The sequence below is a fragment of the Pinus tabuliformis genome, chromosome Q, assembly GCF_031772625.1.
Source record: "Pinus tabuliformis cultivar Carrire ecotype Pingquan chromosome Q, CPIR1, whole genome shotgun sequence".
Taxonomy (NCBI): Eukaryota; Viridiplantae; Streptophyta; class Pinopsida; order Pinales; family Pinaceae; genus Pinus; species Pinus tabuliformis.
This window is the reverse complement of record NC_142296.1, coordinates 524,935,494-524,960,382: the sequence shown is the minus strand read 5'-3', so window position 1 is coordinate 524,960,382 and position 24,889 is coordinate 524,935,494.

The following is a 24,889-nucleotide window of genomic DNA, read 5'->3' as shown; positions in this document are numbered from 1 at the left end:
TTCAGAATTGAAACAAAAATAAGGAGATGAAGAGATGGTCCAAAGCCTTGAACATGACGATGCCTATTTTTCTAGCGGTGGAAATTTGGCCCAGTGAAAGGTAAGACTACTGCATTTAAACAATTTTCAGAAAAATCGAGTACTGCATTTAATCATCTAACCTTCATGCTCACCTAAATTTTCTGAAATAATCGCGCAAGAAATCGACTACTACATTTAATCATTTAATTTACCCATGTGCCTAAATTCTTCTTAAATAACTGTCCATTAATGGTCCATACTCTTCCGCAGAGATATATTTATTGTGAGAAGCTACCCTAGAAGTGACATAAAATCGCTTGCTTGCAATTAAGGCTCTGCTGGCTCCAATTAGATGTATTTGTGTACGTTTCTTTCGGAAATGAAAATTACATGGCAAATCGAAAACGAAATCTGTCCTGAACTGCGAAGTCGCTTCCAACCGTGGAATGCATGCACACGCCGAACGCGTGAAATGGTAAAGCGACATCCATAAATACGGAAACCAAGGTCTTCACATATGCATAAACTTTCCCTTGCAAGGTCTCGCAAGGCGTAGAAAAAATGCAGAATGATTCATCCCGGTTAGTGGAAGAAAATTATTCCACTCGAAATAAATTTTTTTTATGATATAAAAAACAATCCGGTCAACAAATTAAACGTATACAATTAAAACCTTATTATATATTTAAAAAGGTTTATTCACAGTTCAAAACAGAGGAGATACCGAAATCTTCGCATCCCGTCCGGCTGTCGGCATATCCGGCAGATCTGATGATGATAAATGTCAATTTAGTGGTGGTAGCTTCATTATTTTATGTGTGGAGTTAAAATTGTGCGGAGTTTAATTAGATGAGAGGAATTGCGCAGAAAGTTATGGAAATTCTGGTTATATTTAGAGAAAATTTGGCAAGGATTTTTCTAAATTTCAAAATTTTGGGTGTACTAGATGTTTTTAATGGTGCTGAATCTATTTCCACCATCAAAAACACGATTCAAACACTACCTCTACAAGATTTTTTGAAATGGTGCTGAATCCATTTCCACCATCAAAAACACGATTCAAACACTACTTCTCCAAGATTTTTTGAATTTTTTTACCCAGATTCCGACCACTTTTAACTATCTCGACAATTCCTCACCCTCTAATTGTTTAATTATTTTATGTTTCAACTAAAATTTAGTGAAACAATTTTGATTTTTATAAAAAAAACTCTTAATATTTAAAATACAATTAAAATTAACACATATGTTTAATAGGATAGATTAAATTAATAATTGATTTTTTATTTTTTCATTTAATATTATTTTATTCTTATCCAACCAAATGAAAAAACAGTGAACCAATTACCTTCATGTATAGTGCTCTGGTTTTATTTATTAACACAAATAAATAAACTAACTTTCAAATATGGTTTCTTTGAAGGCGGAAATTATGCAAAGCGTGTTCAATGCCTTGCCAAGATCTGGTGCACTCTGACACAAAGTAGCTACTGGCCTGTTTGCTTTTTTTTGAAAAGACACCCACGTTGCTGGCCTGTTTGCATTTTCCGAAAAGACACCCCATGGCTGGCCTGTTTGCATATTTTAGGGTGAAAAGGCACCCCCATTGCTGGAGAGTACATAAATTTCCACACAAGTAACATTATAAATATTAAATATCATTAGGCTTTAGGTAAGTATGAATCACCAGTGGTGCTTTTGTTAAATGACTCTGACATCGACTGACATGGTTTCATAAAACATATTTTAGGGTAAACAAATTAGCGATGTGGTGAACAATATGTATGGTTGGGTGTAGTGTATTATTGTATATGTTTGAAATATATAACTTTAAATTCAAATGGCGTATATTTTAAAGTGTATTTGGTATTCCTGTGCATATTGTTTGTCCAATTGTGTTTCAATGTATATTTAAAGGTGTATTTAGTATTGTTTGTCCGCTTATTTTTCAATTTATATTTAAAGGTGTATTTAGTATTTTTGTGCATATTGGACCAATATTGTTGGTAGATTTATGTTGTTAATTTTTTTTTTTACAAATTTTTACATAAATATCATAGGAATGAATCTATAAATTTTGATAGAGGAATGAATTGAGTGAGTTTAATTTAATTTAGTGAAATTATTTTAACTTTATAAATTTACTATAAAAAGGTTATAAAAAGGTTAAATATCTAATAAGTGGGATTATGGTAAATTGGAATTTGTATTATCAAAATTTAAATTGTTTAGATTTTTAACTATTTTTTTATAATGTTCTATATCTTTGTGAGTTGTAGAGAAAGTTGTTGTTTCTTTTATGCTTTTGATGGCAAGGTTATTCTATTTTTACTTGTTTAATGGAAAATGGAAAATTGAAGTAAGTCTTTGCAACACAGTTGTCATGATAAGACGCGAGGATAAGAAATTATTGATGTTGAAAAGCACAAGTGCTTGAGCATAGAATTTCTACCTTGTACACCATGGTTAAGGTACATTATCTTCTAATATTTTGTGGCGTGTTATATTTGCACGCATTAGTTATGATAATAATCATGTGTGTTGAAGAAAAATTTTGTGTCTTGTTTGCCTACCATTCCAAGGAACTTGAAGCAATGAGGCATTAGTTATGATAGTTTTCATGTGTGTTGAAGAAAAAATTTGTGTCTTGTTTGCCCACCATTCCAAGGAACTTGAAGCAATGAGACACATGTTTCTTTGGAAAACACAACGAACAATCATTTTATGATTCTACTTTGAGAATATGTAGAAAATTAGAGTTGATACACTATGATTTGTGTGACCCCATGCTTTTTCCATTTTCTAATAGCAATATATATGACTTTTATTGATGACCATAACAAGATGTGTTGGTTTTATTTGTTAAAAACTAAATCTCAAACATTTGAAACATTAAAAAAAATCAGATTTGGATTGAAAATGAAGCTCAATTTATTATTAGCGCTCTTCATATTGATAATGGAGGGGAGTGCACTTCAAATGAGTTTGAATGATATCTTCACCAACATGGGATTAAGCATAAAACCGGTGTGTCATGTAATCCTCAACAAACTGGTGTGGAAAAAAGAATGCACATGACACTTTCAAGCATGTTAAAGTCAATGGTATTTTCCAAGAATGTAAAGTTGATGTTTTGACTCTATGTGTAGTTTATGTGAAAAGTAGATTTCCATCTCATGCTCTTTGGAACAAAACTCGTTATGGAATGTGGTATGGCCACATTCCTTTAATGAGACATCTTAGGGTATTTGGCTCCACTTGTTATGCCTTAATTTCCAAGGAGCAAAAAGAAAACTTGACACAAGGAGTCAAAAGTGCATCCTCTTGGGGTACTCAAATACCACCAAGGCATGTCATATTTACAATGAGGAAAATAAGAAGTTCATTCTTTTGAGAGGTGTTTTTTCTTGAATCCACCAAGAATGACAAAATATAAAGCAATAGTTTGATTTTTCAGATAGATCCACTCATGTAATGAAATATCGTGAGCTTGATAATGGGATTCCACATCTTGAAGGTATGATCCCTATCTTAGATTAATCTATAGAATCTACTTTTAAAGTAATTTATCCTCCCTCATGAAGAAGATCCCACCACCTCATCAAAATAGGAGGGTTGATTAGAAGATGTTTGGGAGGATTGAAAGGTTGAACCTTGTTAAGAAGTCAATACTATCTCAATTAGCTAAGCAGCCTGGACCATTTAGGGTAGAGGAGATACAACTTTAGGGTAAAGGGGATAGGGAAGGAATAGGACACCGGGGAAGAGGGTCTAGGGGAAAAGGTGATAAGGTCCCCCCCCTCTCTCTTTTCCTCCCTTCGTCTCTCTCTCCCCACCTCCCTCTCTCTACACAACCCCTTTTTTCTCTCCCTTTTTGTCCCTCCTTACCTTTCCCCCTCCCAAAATTCATATATTTCCTTCCCTATCTCTCTTTGCCTCACGCCCTCCTTCCCTCTCTCTCTCACATGCTTCTTCCCATCTCTTCCTTTCTACTACTTTCCCCCCCACCTTTAAACCTTTCTCTCACATTACTCTATCTTCCCCCACTCTCCCGCACCCCCCCCCACACACTCTCCCCCATCTCCATCCCTCCCTCTCAGTCTCTCTTTCTCTCTCTCACACTCACACACACACACACTTCTACCCTTTTCCCCCTTTGCTCCATATCTCCCTCTCTTTCTCTCTCTCTCCCCCTCACTTTCTCTCCCTCTCTATATTCCCCTCTCTCCTTCCCTCCCTCCTCCCCCCGCTCATTCCCTCTCTCTCCATCTTCCCCTCTCTCCTTCCCTCCCTCTCTCTCTTCTCCCTCATCTCTACCCCCAACTCCTCTCTCTCTCTCTCTCTCTCTCTCTCTCTCTCTCTCTCTAAACCATCATCTCCTCACTATCTCACTTCCTCCTTCATTACTACTCCCATCCTCCATCCATCCCTCGCTCTCTCTCCTCCCTCCCTCTTTCTTACTCTCTTTCACCATTATTCCCTCTCCATGTTTCTCTCTCTCACCCTTCTTCCCTCTCTCTGCATATTTATCTCTAACCATTATCTCTCTCTATCTATCTTATTAATTTGCTAGCTCAGTGACAAATTCCAACCATTGCATTACATTCCTCTTTTCGAGAGGACCAAAATTAACTTTTGAAGCACCAATTCGGATAAGGGAAAGTGGATTTTTGAAGTCAAGCCGACAAGGACAAAATTTTCAAGGTCGGCCTTGGGTCAAATAGCACATCTCAAGGATAATATGACACCCCTCAAGTTGCATATAAATACAAGTGATCTAAACTTCCATTGACATCGCATCAAATCAACACATCTATTCTCTCTCCTCATTTGAGTAAGTTCGTACAACTCAAAATTGTAGGGAATCTTTCATACGTGCGAAGGTCAAGTGTGACTTTCAAGTTGGCCAAATTTCAAGATTGTTTTAGGGCATTGACCAAGGGTGTTTTGACCATCATTGACTGCAATTTATCTTGGAGAATTTCTGTTTGGATAGGCTGAATTTTTAGGCTCACAAACCGAGGCAATCTGAGCAATTTAACTAGCATTAACTTCAGGGTCAACCACAGAAGCAAGTGCATACTTTGACCGAGTTTGACTGGTTGTTTTGGGACTATTTTGGGATGACTTTGACCAGAATTCTAGGCAACATTTATTGCTACCTTGACCAAGCTCTTTTCAAAGGTTGACCATTGACTTTTTGGATTGATTAGGTGTAACGAACAAGGTTCGTTATAACAAGTTAAACATTCCAGAAGACTTGGAAAATAAATATCTCCATTGAAGATACAAGAATATATATTAAAATGTATGAATGAGAATGATGATACAAATGAGAGTGGGGGCCTGCTTATATACCCTAGGCAGGTACCTCTTCATGGAAGGTCATGTCCCACTTAGACATGTTTCTTTAGTACTAATTACTAATAAACTAATCATTATTACAATTATCATCATTATTTGTATATATATTGTATTCATAACATTGCCTTCCTCCTCAAAAGCTTTGTCCTCAAAGCTTGTTGATGAAAAGGCTTGACCTCTTTTTTTGTTTTAAATGTTTTCTCGTCTCAGAACTGTCATCTTCGATGATACAAGTTAATATGATCATTGGAGTGATAAATCAAATTGTCACGCGGAAGGATCTGACCATCCTAAATTAATCTTTTGTGGAATATTTCGATTACTAGAAACTTGGGATGAATTGTTATCAATGAACTATGTAGAAATTTCTCTATAGATCAACTACATCTGATACCATGTAGAAATTCTGCAAATTCTCTACAAATCTTGCTCTGAGACCTCTATAGAAAATCTGACTGTAGATTAACCCGATAATGCAATATACCAAAGCAAAATACTATAATCTACTTCTACTATAAATTTGTGGAAGCTTAAAGATCGAGCAAGATCGAGTTGAACACATATAACTAGAAGAAGAAGAATCAATGCACAATACACATGAAAATACTTTGGGGAAAGCCTCAGCTAAAAACCCCACTATCTGTATTATCATACAAGGTGGAAATACATAGGAATTATACAAAGCCTTAGCTCTTACAACTAGCCAGCTCTCAATACAATCCTCACAGATGCTCACAGGCAATCCTGGCTTCTCACAAGCCTTCCTCTCTACCCTCCAAGCTCCTATTTCCTTGCGTTGTTCCTAGTGGATGATTCTCACCTCACCAAGTGGAACACTGCTCTAACACACTGTTAGAATTGTGCAATCCTCCAAGGAACCTTCCCTTGACTGCATGCATGAGTTTCCTTTATAGGAAAACACATGCAATTGATAGTACATTGTCCTTGACTTTACTCTCAACTGGGTCTTTCTCTGAATAGACATGCATGAGTCCTTGATGAGGGAATCTTTAGTTAACTAGAGTACACTAGTTGAGTGCATGCATGCATCAACTGACTGATAACTCACAATTAGTTCCTCAAACAGTTTGGAACTAATTTAACTGGACTTAACTCAGTAAACTGAGCTAACTAATTACAACGCAAATATAGCTCAATCGTATCTCCTTAATTTAAGGGATAATCTCCTTAATTTAAGGGATAACTATTGCATGACTTCAGAAAGGCTTCTAACTTGAATTTCTCCAACTAATTAATCCATAATGAATTAATTAATTATTTCCAAGTAGCTAGTGAGACTAAATTCGATTTTAATTGACAATTTTAATTCAATGACAAATTAAAATTGGAATTTCTGGATTCTATTTTTATCATTTCTTGTTGCTATTTTCAACACTCCCTCTCAACAAGAAAGGAATTCAACTCGATCCCGATCGTGAACCTTTGGAATGTTATGCATGCAACACTTCTCTCTAGTGTTGTTGCTCCAACAACTCCAAAAAAAAAAAAAAAAAACATCCAACTTGAATCAGTATGATGCATCTGTCATCAAAGTCTCTGACTGCTATTGCCTCTGTCAACTGAAAACTTTGTGCTTCGGTTGACTCTGCCTTTCTGCACTGTTGTCAATCCTTCTCTGCGCTCTTCAGTATCTAACTGCTCTAGCCTCTATCACTTTGATCTCTGACTGCATCAATCCCACTGATTCCTCCCGCTACTATGTACTTTGGGCTCCCGTAGCAAGGTATGATCCATGAGATAAAACCTCTCAATGGACCCTGCCCAATTTCAGCCTTCTTGAGACTATCACTTCACATCACCCCACCTCACACCTGGAGGTATGGCTGCATGTGATCCCTCTGCCCACTTCTCCAATTGTGGCTCCTCCACAATTGTTTGAGACTTCTTCTGGGACTACATGTTGAGAGGTAATTTACTCTCCCTCTCAACCACCAAGTCTCTAACATTTGCCTTGTTTCTCAAGGCTTTACATGCATCTTGAACCTCAAGAGCATACAGGTTCTTAACTCGTGAACCGATCTGTTTCACCTGTCTTGTGGTGATGTGTCTAAGGAACACCTTTCTTTTACTGAAGACAACATCGTAGCCTTTGTCCTCCAACATCGCGATTGATACCAAGTTCTTCTTTAGTCCAGGCACATATTTCACATCTGTTAAGGTGATAGGAGCTCCATGCTCCCTATGAAAAGCAACCGTGCCCACTCCTGAAACATTATACCTTTCGTCGTCACCCATGTCTATGCGCATCTTGAGGTCTTTCTCCTCCAAGGTACTAAATAAAGTTTTATCGCCGATCATGTGGAATGAGGCTCCACTATCAAGATACCAGACACAACCCATCATCGATGACACCATGCATGCGATGAGGGTAAAGTCCATTTCGAACTGAGAGGCTAATGCCTCACCTTCTGATCCTTTCGAGGATCCCTTCTTGGACTTCTTCGATGGGCAATTAGTCACATAATGTCCCATCTCATGACAATTAAAGCATCTCACTTTAGGCTTGTCACCCTTCTTCCCTCCATGAGAAGAATTCGATTTGGAATGGGAATCCTTCCCCTTCCCTTTCCTTGCCTTACTCGCTACGGGCAGATTTTCTTCATCATCATCCTTGAATGAAGAACCATCTCGAGTGCTCCTCTTGATCTCCTCCTGCATGAGATCCGACCACAGTCATTCCCAATCTGGAAGTTTCTCCCTTTCATTCACAGAGTCCTGGTAGCTATTCCAACTCTTTGGAAGGCCAAGGAGAGAGAGGCTCACCATATCATCATCCGCAATAGTTATTCCCACACTATAAGCTCATCTCTACAGGTGGTGAGCTTGTTCAGATATGTGGAAATAGTATCGCCCTTCTCCATCTTGATTCTTTGAAGCTTATCCTTGAGCGCCAATTTCCTCTGGTCGCTACTGTTCTCGTAGAGGTCCTTCAATGTCTTCCACATTGAATATGGAGTATCCTTCCCATGGAGACTCGAGACAATATGGTCTCGAAATCCCTCAAGGATGATCTGTCTCGCCCTCGCCACACACTTCTTCCCCTCAGCCAACTCTTGTGCATTAGTTGAACCTAGCTTTGGGATTTTTTGATCAATGAAATCCTTCAAGCCGTTGTCTTCTAATACAACCTCCATGAGATCTTTCCATGCTATGTAATTCAAGCTTCCTTCCAAGGCATACTCGAGTCTCAAGCCATAAAACGCCATTGGCCAACCTTGAAGTATGATATGAATTCGATTTGCACCTGCAACCCCAAACTTCAAACTTCGAATTCTCTTCTCCGTATACTGTTCACAGCTCTGATAAACTTGGCTCCGATACCATGTAGAAATTTCTCTATAGATCGGCTACCTCTAATACCATGTAGAAATTATGCAAATTCTCTACAAATCTCGCTCTAAGACCTCTGTAGAAAATTTGGTTGTAGATTAACCCGATAATGCAATATACCAAAGCAAAATACTATAATCTACTTCTACTATCAATTTGCGCAAGCTTAAGTATTGAGCAAGATCGAGTTGAACACATATAACTAGAAGAAGAAGAATCAATGCACAATACACATGAAAATATTTTGGGGAAAGCCTTAGCTGAAAACCCCACTATCTGTATTATCATACAAGGTGGAAATACATAGGAATTATACAAAGCCTTAGCTCTCACAGCTAGCCAACTCTCAGTACAATCCTCACAGATGCTCACAGGCAATCCTGGCTTCTCACAAGCCTTCCTCTCTGCCCTCCAAGCTCCTATTTCCTTGCGTTGTTCCTAGTGGATGATTCTCACCTCACCAAGTGGAACACTGCTCTAACACACTGTCAGAATTGCATAATCCTCCAAGGACCTTCCCTTGACTACATGCATGAGTTTCCTTTATAGGAAAACACATGCAACTGATAGTACACTGTCCTTGACTTTACTCTCAATTGGGTCTTTCTCTGAATAGACATGCATGATTTCTTGATGAGAGAATCTTCAATTATCTGGAGCACACTAGTTGAGTGCATGCATGCATCAACTGACTAATAACTCACAATTAGTTCCTCAAACAATTTGGAACTAATTTAACTGGACTTAACTCAGTAAACTGAGCTAACTAATTTAACTAGACTTAACTCAGTAAACTGAGCTAATTAATTACAACCAAAATATAACTCAATCTTATCTCCTTAATTTAAGGGATAATCTCCTTAATTTAAGGGATAGACTTCATAGAGACTTCTAACTTGAATTTCTCCAACTAATTAATCCATAATGAATTAATTAATTATTTCCAAGCAGCTGGTGAGACTAAATTCGATTTTAATTCAAGGACAAATTAAAATTGGAATTTCTGGATTCTATTTTTATCATTTCTTTTTGCTATTTTCAACAGACTAAGTTGTGTGTACTTCAATATCCTTCAGAACATAAGTTTGTTGTTTCTGTTATGAGTGATACAGATTCGTAGATTGATTGAGATGTTTATTCTTGTGATTCAAATGTAGATAAGGAATTATTTTGGTTTTTCTTTTCCTTATCATTTGTGTGGAAAGATTTTGAATTACTTCAGATCATGATGTCATCGAGTTGGTTACAGAATCTTCACTTGGGTTTTCATCATTCGAACTGCAACTTTTGAATGCATTTTCCTTTCAACAGGGTGGTCATCTTCTTGAGTTCTACTATTGACTAGCTCTGTATTCGTTCCTTTTTCTTCAACTTGGACAGTTATGTCTGAAGACTTCGATACGTCTCTCATGTTGATTTCTTCTAGTTTGTTTTTCATGGATTTCTTGTCTTTTTTAAGTTTCTTAATTTGCATCAATAATTTCTCATTGTTGTCCTTGAGGCGAGTAACTTCGTCATTTTTGTCAGTGGTGATTTTGTCAATTCCCCTTTGCATATTTTGTATTGCTTTTTTCCTTTCTTGAGAAATTACTTTTGAGATATCTAGGATGTCTTCTAGTGTTATTGAATTCGGTTCACTGTAACATCTTGTAGTGTTATTTGTTTTTGTAAGAAAATGTCAAAAACTTCTTCTTCGTATTTAGGATGAATGACCCTAGTGATTCCATCCAAGGCGAACCTAGAATTATATCACTATTGTCACAAAATAAGGTTTTAATTGTAAATTGCGAGACAAAAGTATAGTCCCTAATATTTAGTTGTAGATTGCCTATATCATATTGTTTGTCACTTGTGTCAACAAAATTCATTTTAATTATATTCGATTCAGAGATCACTAATTAGTTAGCACATAAAATACTAACATAATTATTATTTTGAGTAGGATTGATAAAGATGATAACATCCTTTCCCGCAAGTGATCCTTTGATTTTAAATAACACACCGACACATATACTAAAATTTTTAGGAATTATTTCATCACTGATCTCCATTTATTCTTCCTTTAGAGATTGTCTCTATTCTACGTTGTCAACCGGTTATACTTCTTTTTTTTCTTTAAAAAAATGTACCTTGAATAAAATTTCTTTTTATAAACTTTTCCTTTTAATATAATTTGATATTTTTTTATACTTTATACTTTAAGTTGACCTTTTTCCTCAATATATTATTATTATTATTTTTAAATTTAAATACATTTTTAATCATCTTTTATATATATATATATATTCCTCTTTTTTTCTTATAAATTTTTTATAGAAGTTATCGCACCTTTTCAATATTGAATACTTTGTTGAACTTCCCTGTCAATCGTAGGAATAATCCATTTTTTTTTGTTCTTTTTTACTTGATTTTAATAACCTCGTTTTTTTGGTGACAATGATCATTTTTACTAGACTCCAAACTTTGACTATTTGGTTTAAACTTTAAATTCATTAAATGAGCGTATATTATCACAGGTTGTAATGTTTTGTCCTTCCTCAGTGTGCCTCTTCGGGTTTGATTTCAGCCAAGACTTAGTACACAAATTTGCAAGGCTGGGTAATATACAGAAGAAATATTTTTTAGCGCAGACTAAGTGGTTATGTTCATTGCCTAAGCAGTGTTAATTAACTGGTAGCGTCTTGTAAACTGCAAGATTTGGGTGCAACGAGGGTGTCGTGCAGTGACAACGTGTTGTGTTGCGGAAGACAGGAATGTTAGCAGGGGCACGAGCAAAGGCAGAGCGCGAATAGCGGGGGTTCCTGTCAGCGCCTGGAGTTTGTGCGGATGGGGCTCCAGCGACATATGGCAGTTGCAATCACGCTCGTCGCCAGGGTATGATGGTGAGGGTTAAAATGAGGGCAGCGATAGCGGCGGGGAATTGTTGGAAATGGCCCGCAGAGGCAGCGGTGACAATTAGAGGTCGGTGGTATCTTGGCAGCATCAACAATGTTGTTTCGGGCAGTGGACAACTGCTATAACAATTAATTTTTTTTATTTTTTTTTCTTATTTTTTTATTTTCTTTTTTCTTAGTTTTTTCTTTTTTTTTTCAAAAGGTGGAAAAACCTATCAAACTCAGTTTGTCAAACCAACAGTGAGGACAACCATCTCTGGCTGCTATCCGCGAATGTCAGTTGACACATCACTGTTATTAAGGAAAACCACGCCACCTGAAATAACCCGCTGGTGGTCCGTAAGGGAGCAGGCGTTCACTCCTGCCAGATGCCTCTGGGTCTTGGGCCGTTAACTTGTTTCCTTACGTCCGAGGAAAACGAGCTCTTAGCCAAGCAGAAGCAGTTTTAGGGCATACTCCAGGCCCACCTATTTGTTTTTATATACATACATGTTTTTTTATTATTAATTTTTTTATATGATTTTTTGTTTTTTAAATATAAATAACTCCTCTTTTTAAATCTTGGACTTCTTTTATTTTTTATTTTTTTAATATATTTTTTTAATATTTTGCTTTTTTCTAATAATTTTTTTAACTCTTTTTTTGTATTTTGTATTTTTTTAATAAATTTATAATCTTTATTTATTTATTTTTATGGCCAAGGGCCTATTGGCTAAAATGGAGAAACTCCAACTTGTGCAATGAATGCTTCAGTCGCAACGACAACAAGGTTGACGATTTTTATGGCCAAAGCGCTGGATCAGAGAATGCGCTTTATGCAACAATTGAGCGATGAGAGGATCGAACGACTTTGATACCGAAGTAATGAACAAGGTCCGTTATAACAGGTTAAACATTCTAGAAGGCTTGGAATATAAAGATCTCAATTGAAGATACAAGAATATATATTAAAAGATATGAATGAGAATGATGATACAAATGAGAGTGAGGGCCTGCTTATATACCCTAGGTAGGTACCTCTTCATAGAAGTTCATGTCCCATTTAGACATACCTATTTAATACTAATAATTAATAAACTAATCATTATTACAATTATCATCATTATTTATATTTATATTATTTTTATATATATTTTATTCATAACATTAGGGTTGACTTGGAAAAAATCACAATTGATTTTTGTTGACTCTCTCTTTTGTCTCTAATTTGATAAATATCATGACATTTTGACTTGACTTGATCTTGGATATTGGCTAGTCAAAGTTTGACTTTGACTCTTGGATGTTGTGCTTTATCTACTGAACATTTGAAGAAAATATAATAGATGAAGATTTGCAAAGGATTTTCCACCTTGTGGGGATTTTCCCTACTCATTGACCAAATATTATGTCTCTTGTCTCTTGGTTGTCTTTCATTGTGCATTTGAATAAATTGTTCTATCTATTAGCGCTCTATTGTCATTGGTTGAATTGAAGAAGTTGAAATTGTTAAATCATATGCTATTGGATATTGTTGAAGTAATAGTTGCAACATAGAACAATTGATGAAAAATTAACATGGTATTAGAGCTGAGGTGAAGACAAGCCCAAGAGACATAGAGCAAGAGCATCCATCTTCTAAGCAACTGATTGAAAGGGGAAAACCTTTTAGTAAAAATGTCTACCTCTTATTTCCAGGACAATGAAAAGCTAGCTGACTCATCTGGCTTTGCAGCATGGAAGACCAAGATCAATGTCACTTTAGATGAGTATGATGTCTTGGAATACGTGGAAGGAAATATCTCACCACCACCAGAAAATGCTCCTCAAGCTGCCAAATCCAAGTATAAGAAAGGTGAGATTAAAGCTAAGAAGATTATTATTGATTCTTTAAGAGATCATCTACTTGTTTATATTTCATCCTTGAAGAATTCCAAAGAAATGTACGATAATATTGTTGGCATGTATGAGTTAAGCAACTTGAGCCACATAATGGTATTGAAAAATCAACTCAAGGAGTCTAAGTTGCATAAGGGAGAAACTATGCAATCATTCTTCATAAGAATCACTGAGATCAGGGACCAACTCCGGACTGCTTAAGAAATTATACCTGACAGGGAATTGGTGATGAGTGCACTTAATGGCCTTCCTTATTCATGGGACATGTTCATTACTTCTATAAACAATAGGGAAATGATCCCTTCTTTGGATGTGCTACTTGCTCTATGCAATCAAGAGGAAATATTGATGATATCTAGAGGGAGAATTCAAAGGCCAAATGAAGGAGAGCCCATTGCCTTCATTTCTCAAGGGAAGAAGAAGAATGTGAAGAAAGGAAAGGGAAATCCATCTAAATAAAGAAGACCTCCTCAATCCAATCGAGATTCCAAGGATTCAAGAAGGCAAGATAAAGATGTTGAATGCTACAATTGTCATCTTAAGGGTCACTATGCTCGAGATTGTCTCGAAAAGAGAGATGCTCCAAGAAGAAACTCTTCAAGGTCCTACAACAATAATTGTGGCTTCAACAACAACAGGTCGTATGAAAGAAGAAATGATAGAAGAGATGGAAGGAGAAATGAAAGAAGAAGAAGAGACTCTCCTGATGATCGTGAAGATAACTATCGTCCACCAAAGAGGTCAAGGAACTCTAGGTATGAAAGTAATGCTACTAATCAATTTGAATATATTCTTATTTCCACATTATCTAGTTTATCTCCTTCGAATACTTAGGATAGTTGGTTGGTTGATAGTGGGGCCTCTCATCTCTTCTCTAGATATAAGGAGGTTCTCTCTAATTTGGTTGAGAAGGAGACCGATTTGAAGATTATTCTTGGTAACAACACCACTCATCTCGTAAAGTGCTTTGGTTCTGTCAAATGTTATTTGGACTTTGGGGAATCCGTTTTGCTTCAAGATTTGATGTATGTGTCAGGATTGAAGAAGAATTTAGTTTCCATATCTACTTTGGAAACAAAGGAATGAGGGTTGCATTCATCAAAGGAAAAATGCTTACTTGTCCTATTGGATCCCCTATGCGAGATGCTTTCACATTGGTATCTAGATTTTAAGGACTCTATAGAGTCATTGGTAGACCTCTTCTAGCCATGGTCCATAATACAAATCATCAAAGTGAGTTGTGGCACTGAAGGTTGACCCATCTACATTATGATGCTATTCCAAAATTGAAGAAGTTGGTCTCCAGGATCCCCAATGTTCAAGTTCAACATGATGGAGTATCCCTTGGGCGTGCCAGTGGAAAGAAGACAAGGGGACAATTCCCCTCTAGCGAAAACAAGACGAAATACATCCTTCATCTCATTCATTCTGATATATGTGGTCTAATGCCTATACATTCACTTGTTGGCCATCCTTATTACATCACCTTCATCGACGATTTCTCAAGGAAGACATGGATGTATTATTTGAAGAACAAGGATGAGGCATTCAAAATATTCAAGGATTTCAAGGCTTCGGTTGAAAATAATACAAGGAAGAAAATTAATATCTTCAAGTCCGACAACAGTGGGAATACATCTCAAATGAATTTATATACTTTTGCAAGAAGGAAGGAATTAATAAGGAGACTATTTTTCCCTGCACTCCTGAACAAAATGAAGTGGTTGAGAGAAAGACCACGTTTATTGTGGAAGCTGCTTAAGCCATGCTCCATGATCAAAAGCTGCCAAATTTTCTTTAAGTTGCAGCAACAAACACAATGGTATATATTAAAAACAGGTGCCTCATCAAGATTTGGACAACAAGACCCTCGAGGAAGTATTTACAGGTGTTAAGCCCGATATTGGTCATCTCTGGATTTTTGGCTTCCTCGTATACTTCCATGTGTCGAAGGACAAAAGAAATATGCTAGAAACCACAGGAATAAAAGGTACATTTGTTGGATATAGTGAAGATTATAAAGCATTTAGAATATATATTTCTGGTCAAAGGAAGGTTGAAATTAGCAGGAATGTCACATTTGATGAATATGTTGCCCTTGGAAAAGAAAGGGACCTCCCTCCGCCTCCTCCTGAAGACAAGAGTGATGATATGGATATTCTAGTGTTGGCATTATGATTCAAGTGTTGTCCTTGATGGCAACTCACTCAGAGGTTGGTACAGGTGATGGCAACTTAATCAGAGGACAGATCTTAGTACAGCATGTCAAGAAAGTTCATACACGCAGGTTCGTTAAGCCCAAGTCGCGTGTACACGCCGGTTGGCTTCAGTAAAAGCGCGTGTATGTGGAAAACTTATCTTTGGTCCACGACGGTTATTCCTTGGAAGTTGTGCCTATGGTTTTGGACCTTGATGTCTCGACGAACGTGTTGATCCCTAGTTTTGAAGCTGATGGTATTGTGTTACTATGGTTTTGGACCGTGGTATTGTGAAGGGCCTAAGGCTATATAAGGAGAAGATCATTAGGCAAAGAAACAAGGAATGTGTGTGAGTTATGAAGATCTGAGGAAGTGTGAGATCCAAGTGCTGGTTATGGGTTGGTGATCTGAACCAAGGTTTCACTCATGTGGAGGATGATGAAGGATGGAACGAGATCTCAAGGCTTGGAAAGATTATCTTCATATGGTTTGACTGTTAATAGACTAGATCTATTGACGCATGTTTATTGTTATGATCTGGGTATGTTTTGATGTCTGATATAGCTGCAGAGTTTTAAGGTTGAATTTACAGATCTATACGCGGGTTGTCTTTGGTAAAAGAGCGTATACACGCAGGTTGGGCTCGTCAAAGTAGCGTATACAATGTGAAGTATGAATATGGAGTTGGATCTGGTTGTTGTTATGCTGTCTGTGTTCTTGACAGGGTTTCAGTGATACAGTATTGGGTGATTCAGAGATTGATGATGCAGGTTGTTCTACAATGGTGATTGTTTCATGGATCCAGTATGAAAATGTATGAAACGTGGTCCCGGGAAGATTGTAGGCCGGCACCTACGTACTGGTAAATATATCAGCCAGTACAAGAGCCAAGGGGGTTGTAGCTCCCTTCCAGGAGCAGCTGGAAAACGAGTGAAGGTTGTAGCCTTCTGTAGGGTTGGCACCTACGTACTAGTAAATGGATCGGCTAGTACAAGAACTATGAGGGTTGTAGCCCTCTGCAGGTTGCAGCCTGCGTGCTGGTAAAGGACTGCACCAGTACATTGTAAAAGAAGTTTCTTATTAAAGAAGAAAGAGACGAATTGCAGCAGGTGGTTTTCACCCACATTGGGTTTCCACCTTATATCATGGTGTTCATGTGTGTGGCTCTTGTGTGATGTTCTGTTCTGTTATACTGCACCTGTTTACTGTTAATATGCTTAATAATGTTCTGATGCATCTACTGAAGATTAAGATAACTGAATTATAAGATCTCTGGATATACGCTAGTTGCTTTAGACACAGTAGCGTGTACACGCGGGTTCACTTAACTGAAGTCGCGTATATGTTTCTGAGCATGAAATTGAAAAGTTTTATTGATCTGATAATACTGATTCACCCCCCCTCTCAGTATTATTTCCAACATCTAGAAGGTCCTTCCATGCTTGAATCTGAGAAGGACATTGTTGATGATCCCATGGAGCCTATGGACCCCTTGGATCCTCCTCCATGCAATCCCCCTACGAGGAAGATACCACTTTGGCTCAAGGACACACTACCAGATGTTGAGAAACATGTTCTTGCTCATGGAAGATTTATGGAAAGCAAGAAGCCCATAAAGCAAGAAGCCATGCATGTACCAAGCATATGTTGTTTCTATGAGAAACATGATTCAAACTGAGCCTCATACCTTTGAAGAAGTTGTGAACGAACAAGTTTGGAATGATGTTATGGACGAAGAATATGAATCTGTTATGAAAAATGACATTTGGTATGTTGTGTCGACACTGAAGGATAGATCAGTGGTGACATCCAAATAGATCTTCAAGATTAATCATGGGGCTTAGGGAAGTATTACAAAATAAAAGGCAAGGTTTGTATCTCGTGGATTATCCCAAAAATAGGGAGAATACTGCAATGATATACGTGCTCTTGTGGTTCGATATACAACCATTCATTCAATAGTTTCCCTTGCTTCCATTCAGGGATGGACTCTTCATCAATTAGATGTGAAGATTGCATTCTTACATGGTTTGCTTCAAGAAGAAGTGTACGTTGAACAACCTCCAGGATTTGAAGTTCATGACAAGAAGACCCATTTATGTTGATTAAAGAAATCGCTCTATGAATTGAAGCAAGCTCCTCTTGCTTGGTATGCTCGCATTGTCGATTACTTAATGAAGTTGGGATTTACAAGAAGCAATGTTGATGCAAACTTGTAATTCAAAATGATCCAAGGTATGCCTCTCATTTTGGTAGTATATGTTGACGACTTCTGTTTGATAGGTGAAAACCCTCTCATTCTAGAATGTAAGAGGGAGTTATCTTCCGAATTCAAGATGAAAGACATTGGTTTGATGCACTATTTCCTGGGACTAGAAGTATGGAAAAAACCGAGCGATATTTTCTCTCACAAGGAAAATGTGTTGTAAAATTGTTAGATAGATTTTGCATGGTTGAGTGCAGGTCCTTTCCTACACCTATGGAGATGAATTTCAAGAAGTTGTGTGGAGAGGTTGTCGGACCAGACCTAACAAACCCTTCTAAGTATAGACAACTAGTTGGTTCTTTGATGTTCCTTGTGAACACTCACCTTGATATATGGTTTGAAGTTAACACTTTGAGCCAGTTTATGTTGGAGCCTCACCATGTACATTGGGTCATTGCCAAGCGTGTATTGAGATATTTACATGGGACTATTAAACGTGGATTGAGATATGCCATTGGGGATGTTAGACTACATGGATATACATATGCAGATTGGGCTGGTAGTGTTGTCGACAAGAATAATACTTCCATATGTTGTTTTAATTTAGGATCCACCATGATATTGTGGATGAGAAGGAAGTAGAAATCCATAACCCTTATCACTGCTAGGGTTGAGTATATTGCAGCCAACCTGGCGAGTTGTGAAGAAATTTGGTTGAGGAAGCTCTTTAGAGAGCTATTTGAGAAGGTTCTGGACATGACAATTATCTATTGCGACAACAAGAGTGGGACTCGTTTGTCAGAGAATCATGTGTTACACAACAAGTCCAATCATATAGAGATCAAATATCATTACATATGAGATATGGTGCATAGAGGAACCGTGAGATTCCTCCACATTTCAAAAGATGAACGAATAGTCAATATCCTCACTAAGGCTTTACCGAAAGGGAAGTTCTTGGTCTTGAGAGAGAAACTTGGATTGGTTGAGATGACCCTTTTGAATAAGGGTCCAGTCTAATCAAGAACATTGAGCATTACTCTTCTCCCTAGTTGAGCTCCCACGTTGAGGAATGGACCTATAGAGGTCTTGGGGATGAGAGACCTTTGATCGATAGGATGTTGAGACTTGGGTTCTTCCCTAGTTAGAGTATGCCCGAGTTAGCGTCCTTCCCACTCTGTGGGATAACGTCTCCCATCTAGCCAATGGGTTGAGGGACCCATGATAGAGTGTGATCCCTACCTCTTGTAATAGGTGGATCTTTCCCAAGTTGGTGGATGCAAGTGTTCTACCATCTGACTCTTTACGGTTAAGATGGATGATCAGGGACAATAGGGTAGAGTATGATCCTTACGTCCAATAAGTTGATCTCACCTATTGTCAAGGAATTTGGGATAGAGTGTGATACCTACGCATTGGGTAGGTTGGTCTCACCCATTGTCTTTAGTTTTAGGTGGTAGCCATGGCTCCCCGATGTCGATGATGATTCTGAGTGGTAGCAGAGTCTCCCTGATGGTGATAGAGACAGGGTGTTAGCTGGATATCCCATGTAGAAATTATTCTTCGTTATATTCAAGGATGTTCAACATGAAATGAGAAAAGACAAGCAGAAATGAGCAGGGATGTAGATGACATGATGACGAGATACATATGATGATCACATGATTTAGGTGGAATTTCTCCCAAGCTGAGAGGGAGTGTTAATTTGGTAGCTCAATGAGAAATTCCAACCATTGCATTAAATTCCTCTTTTCGAGAGGACCGGAAATTAATTTTGAAGCACTCAATTCAGATAAGGGAAAGTGCATTTTTGAAGTCAAGCCCACAAGTACAAAATTGTCAAGGTCGACCTTGGGTTAAATAACACCTCTCAAGGACAAGATGGCACCCCTCAAGTTGCATATAAATACAAGTGACAACTTCATTTGGCATCTCATCAACTCAACACATCTCTTCTCTCTCCTCATTTGATTGGTTTGTACAACTCAAAATTGCAAGGAATCTTTCACATGTGTGAAGGGCAAGTGTCACTTTCAGGTTGGCCAAATTTCAGGGTTGTTTCAGGGCATTGACCAGTGTTTCCCAAAGGTGTTTTGACCATCTTTGACTACGATTTCTCTTGGAGAATTTTTACTTGGGCAAACCAAGTTTTTGGGCATATAAACCAAGGCAATCTGAGCAATTTGACTGGCATTGACTTTAGGGCTGACCATAGGTTTGAATGCAGAAGAAAGTGCATACTTTGACCGAGTTTGACTAGTTGTTTTAGGACTGTTTTGGCCTAAATTTAAACAACATTCTAGGCCACATTTATTTCTTCCTTGACCGAGCTCTTTTTGAAGGTTGACCATTGACTTTATGGACTGGTTAGGAATGACTTCAATGATGTTGATTGTTGTTGACTTGGACATAATTACAAGTGACTTTTTTTTACTCTCTCTCTTGTCTCTAATTTGACAAATAGCATGACATCTTGACTTGACTGGATATTGGATATTGGCTAGTCAAAGTTTGACTTTAACTTTTGGATGTTGTACTCTCTCTGCTGAAATTTTCAAGACAATCTAATAGAAGAAGATTTGCAAAGGATTTTTCACCTTGTGGGGTTTTTCCCTGGTCATTGACCAAATATTGTTTCTCTTATCTCTTGGTTGTCTTTCATTATGCATTTGAATAAATTGTTCTCTCTACTATTGCTCTAATATCATTGGTTAAATTGAAGAAGTGGAAATTGTTAAATTGGATGCTATTGGATATTGTTGAAGTAATAGTTGAAACATATAACAATTGATGAAAAAATAACATCTCTCTCTCTCTCTCTCTCTCAACCCCGTTGTCACTTCCCCATTTCCTCTCTCCCTCTCCTTCCTTCTTATCCCCCCTCACACTTTTCCCTCTCCCTCTCTCTCACTAAACCTTGCTCCCTTAGTTTCTCTCTCTCTTTGCCCTCTCTCTCTGTCCCTTCTACCTTTTTATCCCCATTTCTCCCAATGCACAGAATTTTCTTGTAGATTCAAACCACATATTGTGATATGCTAAAACAATTAACTTGAATCTACTCTACTCATCAATGTAAACACAAATTGATCAATGAAATCACGAAGCAGAAAAGGAAGAATTTCAATCACACATAACATAATAATTTTATGGGGAAAGCCACAACTAAAAAACCCCTGCTATCTATATATTGCATTAATCAGAAGATATGAGAAGAAAATACAATGCTTGTTCAACCTGAACAATCTCTGCACAATTACAATCTATCTCACTGCTTCACAAACCAACTCAAGCCAATACTTAGCCAAATCTGTTACCTGCCAAGCTCCTACTTCCTTGTGTTGTTGCCTTGGGAATCAACCCATATTTAATTGGAAAATTCCTCATCTATAACTATGCAATCCATCCATAGGCCTTTCTCTAACTGCATGCACCATCGGTTTAATTTAGATGATTTTACAACTGATAGTACATTGTTCTTGAACTCTAATCTCAACTGGGTCTTTCTCAGAACTAACATGCATGAGTTATTTATGAGTGAATAATCAGTTATCTGATTGATCACTACATGTGAATTAAATCCAATTTAATTCACTTGACCTCTCACTAGTTCCTCCATTAGTTAGAATAGTTTAACTGAATTAAATAATTAGAACTCAACCCGGGACCCTAAAATTTAGGGATCACTCTACATGATTCTAGATAGACTCCCAACTCGAATTTACTGAGCCAACTAAGTCAACTTAACTTAGTTAGTTGTTACAAGTTGTTATGAGAATAGAATTACAATTCAATTGATAATTTAATTCAAGGACAAATTAAATTAGGATTTTTCTTGTTGCATCTTTTCAACACTCCCTCTCAACAAGAAAGGGATTATCTGTTACCTCGATCCTGCCTCTATGAAACTCGAATTTGCATCTTGACAATGCCTTTGTCAAAATATCTGCATCTTGCTCGTCTATAGGAATGTACTCTAGCAACATGATTCTCCTCTACACACAATCTCGTAGATGGTGATACCGAATGTCAATATGCTTGGACTGATCATGAAAAACTGGATTCTCAAACAATTTAATATAAATTTGATTGTCACAGTAAATAACTGTAGGATCCATCTGTTGACCAAACAATCCAATAAGGATCTTCCTCATCTAGATAGCCTCACAAGCTGATTGACTAGCAACCATGTACTATGCTTCTGCAGAACTGAGTGCAACTAATCTCTGCTTCTTGTTGTACCAAGAAAATGTTGCTAACCCAATACTGAAGATTCCCCTTGATGTGCTCTTCCTTTCGGATAGACTCCCTGCCAAATTTTCATCTGTGAATCCTTGAAGCTTCACTCCCTCTATCCGTATGTACCAAAGACTAAACTGAGTGGTGCCTATGAGTTATCTCAACACATGTTTAGTTTCCTTCCAATACAATTTGGTTGGCTTAACCATAGCTTGACTAAGCTGGTTAACTGAAAAACACATGTTCGGTCGTGTGTTCACCAAATACATAAGTGAACCACAAGTTTTCTATAAATAGTAGCTTCCACTACTTCACCTGAAGTAGCATCCTCCTTCCTAAAGTTACTAGTTAGAGGAGTCTCCATGGGTTTATTGCTCTCCATGTGGAACTTCTTCAGTATCTCGTTGGAATACTTGCCTCGAAATACAAATAGTTCCTCATCTCCTTTCCATACTTGCATACCAAGAAATTAATGCATGAGCCCCAGGTCCTTCATCTCAAACTCTCTTGCAAGATCCTCTTTGCAAGATTTAATCATCTTCTCATCACCCATTAGAATCAAATCATTGAGATATAAAACTATAATAAAAATTTTACCTTTAACCACAATATGGTAAAGGTTCACATCTGCTTCACTTTTGGTGAAGCCCAACCTGGTGAAATAACTATCAATCTTGGTGTACCAAGCACAAGGTGCTTGTTTCAATCCATACAACGCTTGCTTGAGTCTGCACACATGCGACTCTCTGTTGAAGGTCTCAAATCCTTCCAGCTGCTTAATATACACCTCTTCCTCAATCATGCCATTGAGGAATGTTGTCTTTACATCCATATGATGTATCTTCCATCCCATCTGTGCTTTCTTCCATATCTGGAAGTCTCTGCATGAGTGGGTGTTTCCACTCTCCGTTCCTCTGCATGTGGATGCTCCACATCATTTTGAGGTTCCTCCTTTGGAGCTAAAAGATCCTCATCTACATGTAACTGAAGCTCCCTCTCAAGGGAACATCTCATGGCCTTCTCTTCATCGAACTTTACATCTATATGAACCATTGTCATCCTGTTGGATGACAAGTACACCCGATAGTTGTGAGGCGTATTAGTGTACCCCACAAATATGCCCAACTAAGTCGTTGGCTCTAGCTTTTTCCATGCATCCTTGGTAACATGACAGTAGACTAATGAACCAAAGATCCTGAAGTGTGCCACATCTGGTTTCTTACCTGAAAAATATTTTTTTGGTGTACTCATCCCAAGAATTCATGAGGGCTTCTGTTATGCAAATAAACAGTTGTGTTGCATGCTTCAACCCACAAGTGTAATGGTAGGCCTTGATCATGTAACATCGCTCGTTCCTCTCCCAAAATAATTTTGTTCTTCCTTTCAACCACCCCATTCTGTTGTGGGTTATTAGGTGCTATCAACTCCCGTTGAACGCCTTCTGATGCACATAATTTCTTGAATTCACTCGACACATATTCTCCATTGTTATCGCTTCTGAGAGCTTTAACTTTCCTGCCAATATTTTCTCGACAAGTGCTTTAAATTCACAAAATTTAACGAACGTCTGATCTTTCTTCTGCATGAAGAAAATCCATCACTTACGAGAAAAAACATCAACAAATATTACATAATACTTGTGCTTGGTTGTGGATGTTTTCGAGAACAGTCCACACACATCTAAGTGAACTTGATCAAGGATACCTTGTGCTCAACTTTTTGTCATGAAAGAAAGCTTTGGTGTACTTCCCCAATGTATACCCTCTGCATGTGCCTCTCTACTCTAATGTACCCTTGGGAAGTTTTGTAGAAATTTGTTGCATGATCTTCAAATCTCCGTGGTGAAAGTGAACAGATATTTTATGCCACAACTCACCGATGTCTCAGCTCTGCACGTTCTCTACTTTAGTGCTCAATGCAGTGCAGTCTTCTACATCCAATTTGTATAAGTTCTTCACTTGAACTCTGATCCGCTTCACCTGTCCTGAGGCTATGTGACAAAGGAAGGCATTTCCCTTACTAAATATCACATCGTAGCCACAGTCCTCCCACATGGAAACAAAAACCAAGTTCTTCTTCAAACCCGAAACATACATGAAATCTTTTAATGTGAGGGGAGAACCAGACTCCCTTTGAAAGGTAACAATATCGATGTCGGTCGCGCTATACCTCCTATCATCTCCCATCTCAATGTGCATGTGGAGGTCCTTCTCGTCCAAGTCACTGGAGAGCTCTTTGTTACCGGTCATATGGAAAAAGGCTCCACTATCTGGGTACCACACACTACCTATCACCGATGTCACCATGCAAGTGATGAGGGTGAAATCTAGTTCGAATTGTGAAGCAAGAGCTTCACCTGTCGCTCCTCCTGAGGGATTCTTACCGACCTTCTTGTGCGAACACTTTGTGGCATAGTGTCCCAGCTCGTGACAGTGAAAAATTTACTTTTTGACATGTCCTTCTTCTTGCCGCCCTAACTGTAATTTGATTTGGAATGGGATGACTTCCCCTTCCCTTTCTTCGCGTTTCTAGCTAAGGCACAATTCTCCTCTTATCATGCTTGGATGAGGATCCATCTTTGTGGTTTCGCTGAATCTCTTCCTGTACCAAGTCAAACCACAATCCCTCCCACTCTGGTAGCTTCTCCCTCCCATTAATTGAGTCTTGGTAGTTGTGCCATCTCTTGGTAAGTCCTAGAAGTGTTAGGCTCACCATATCGTCTTCCGCAATAGTAACACCGA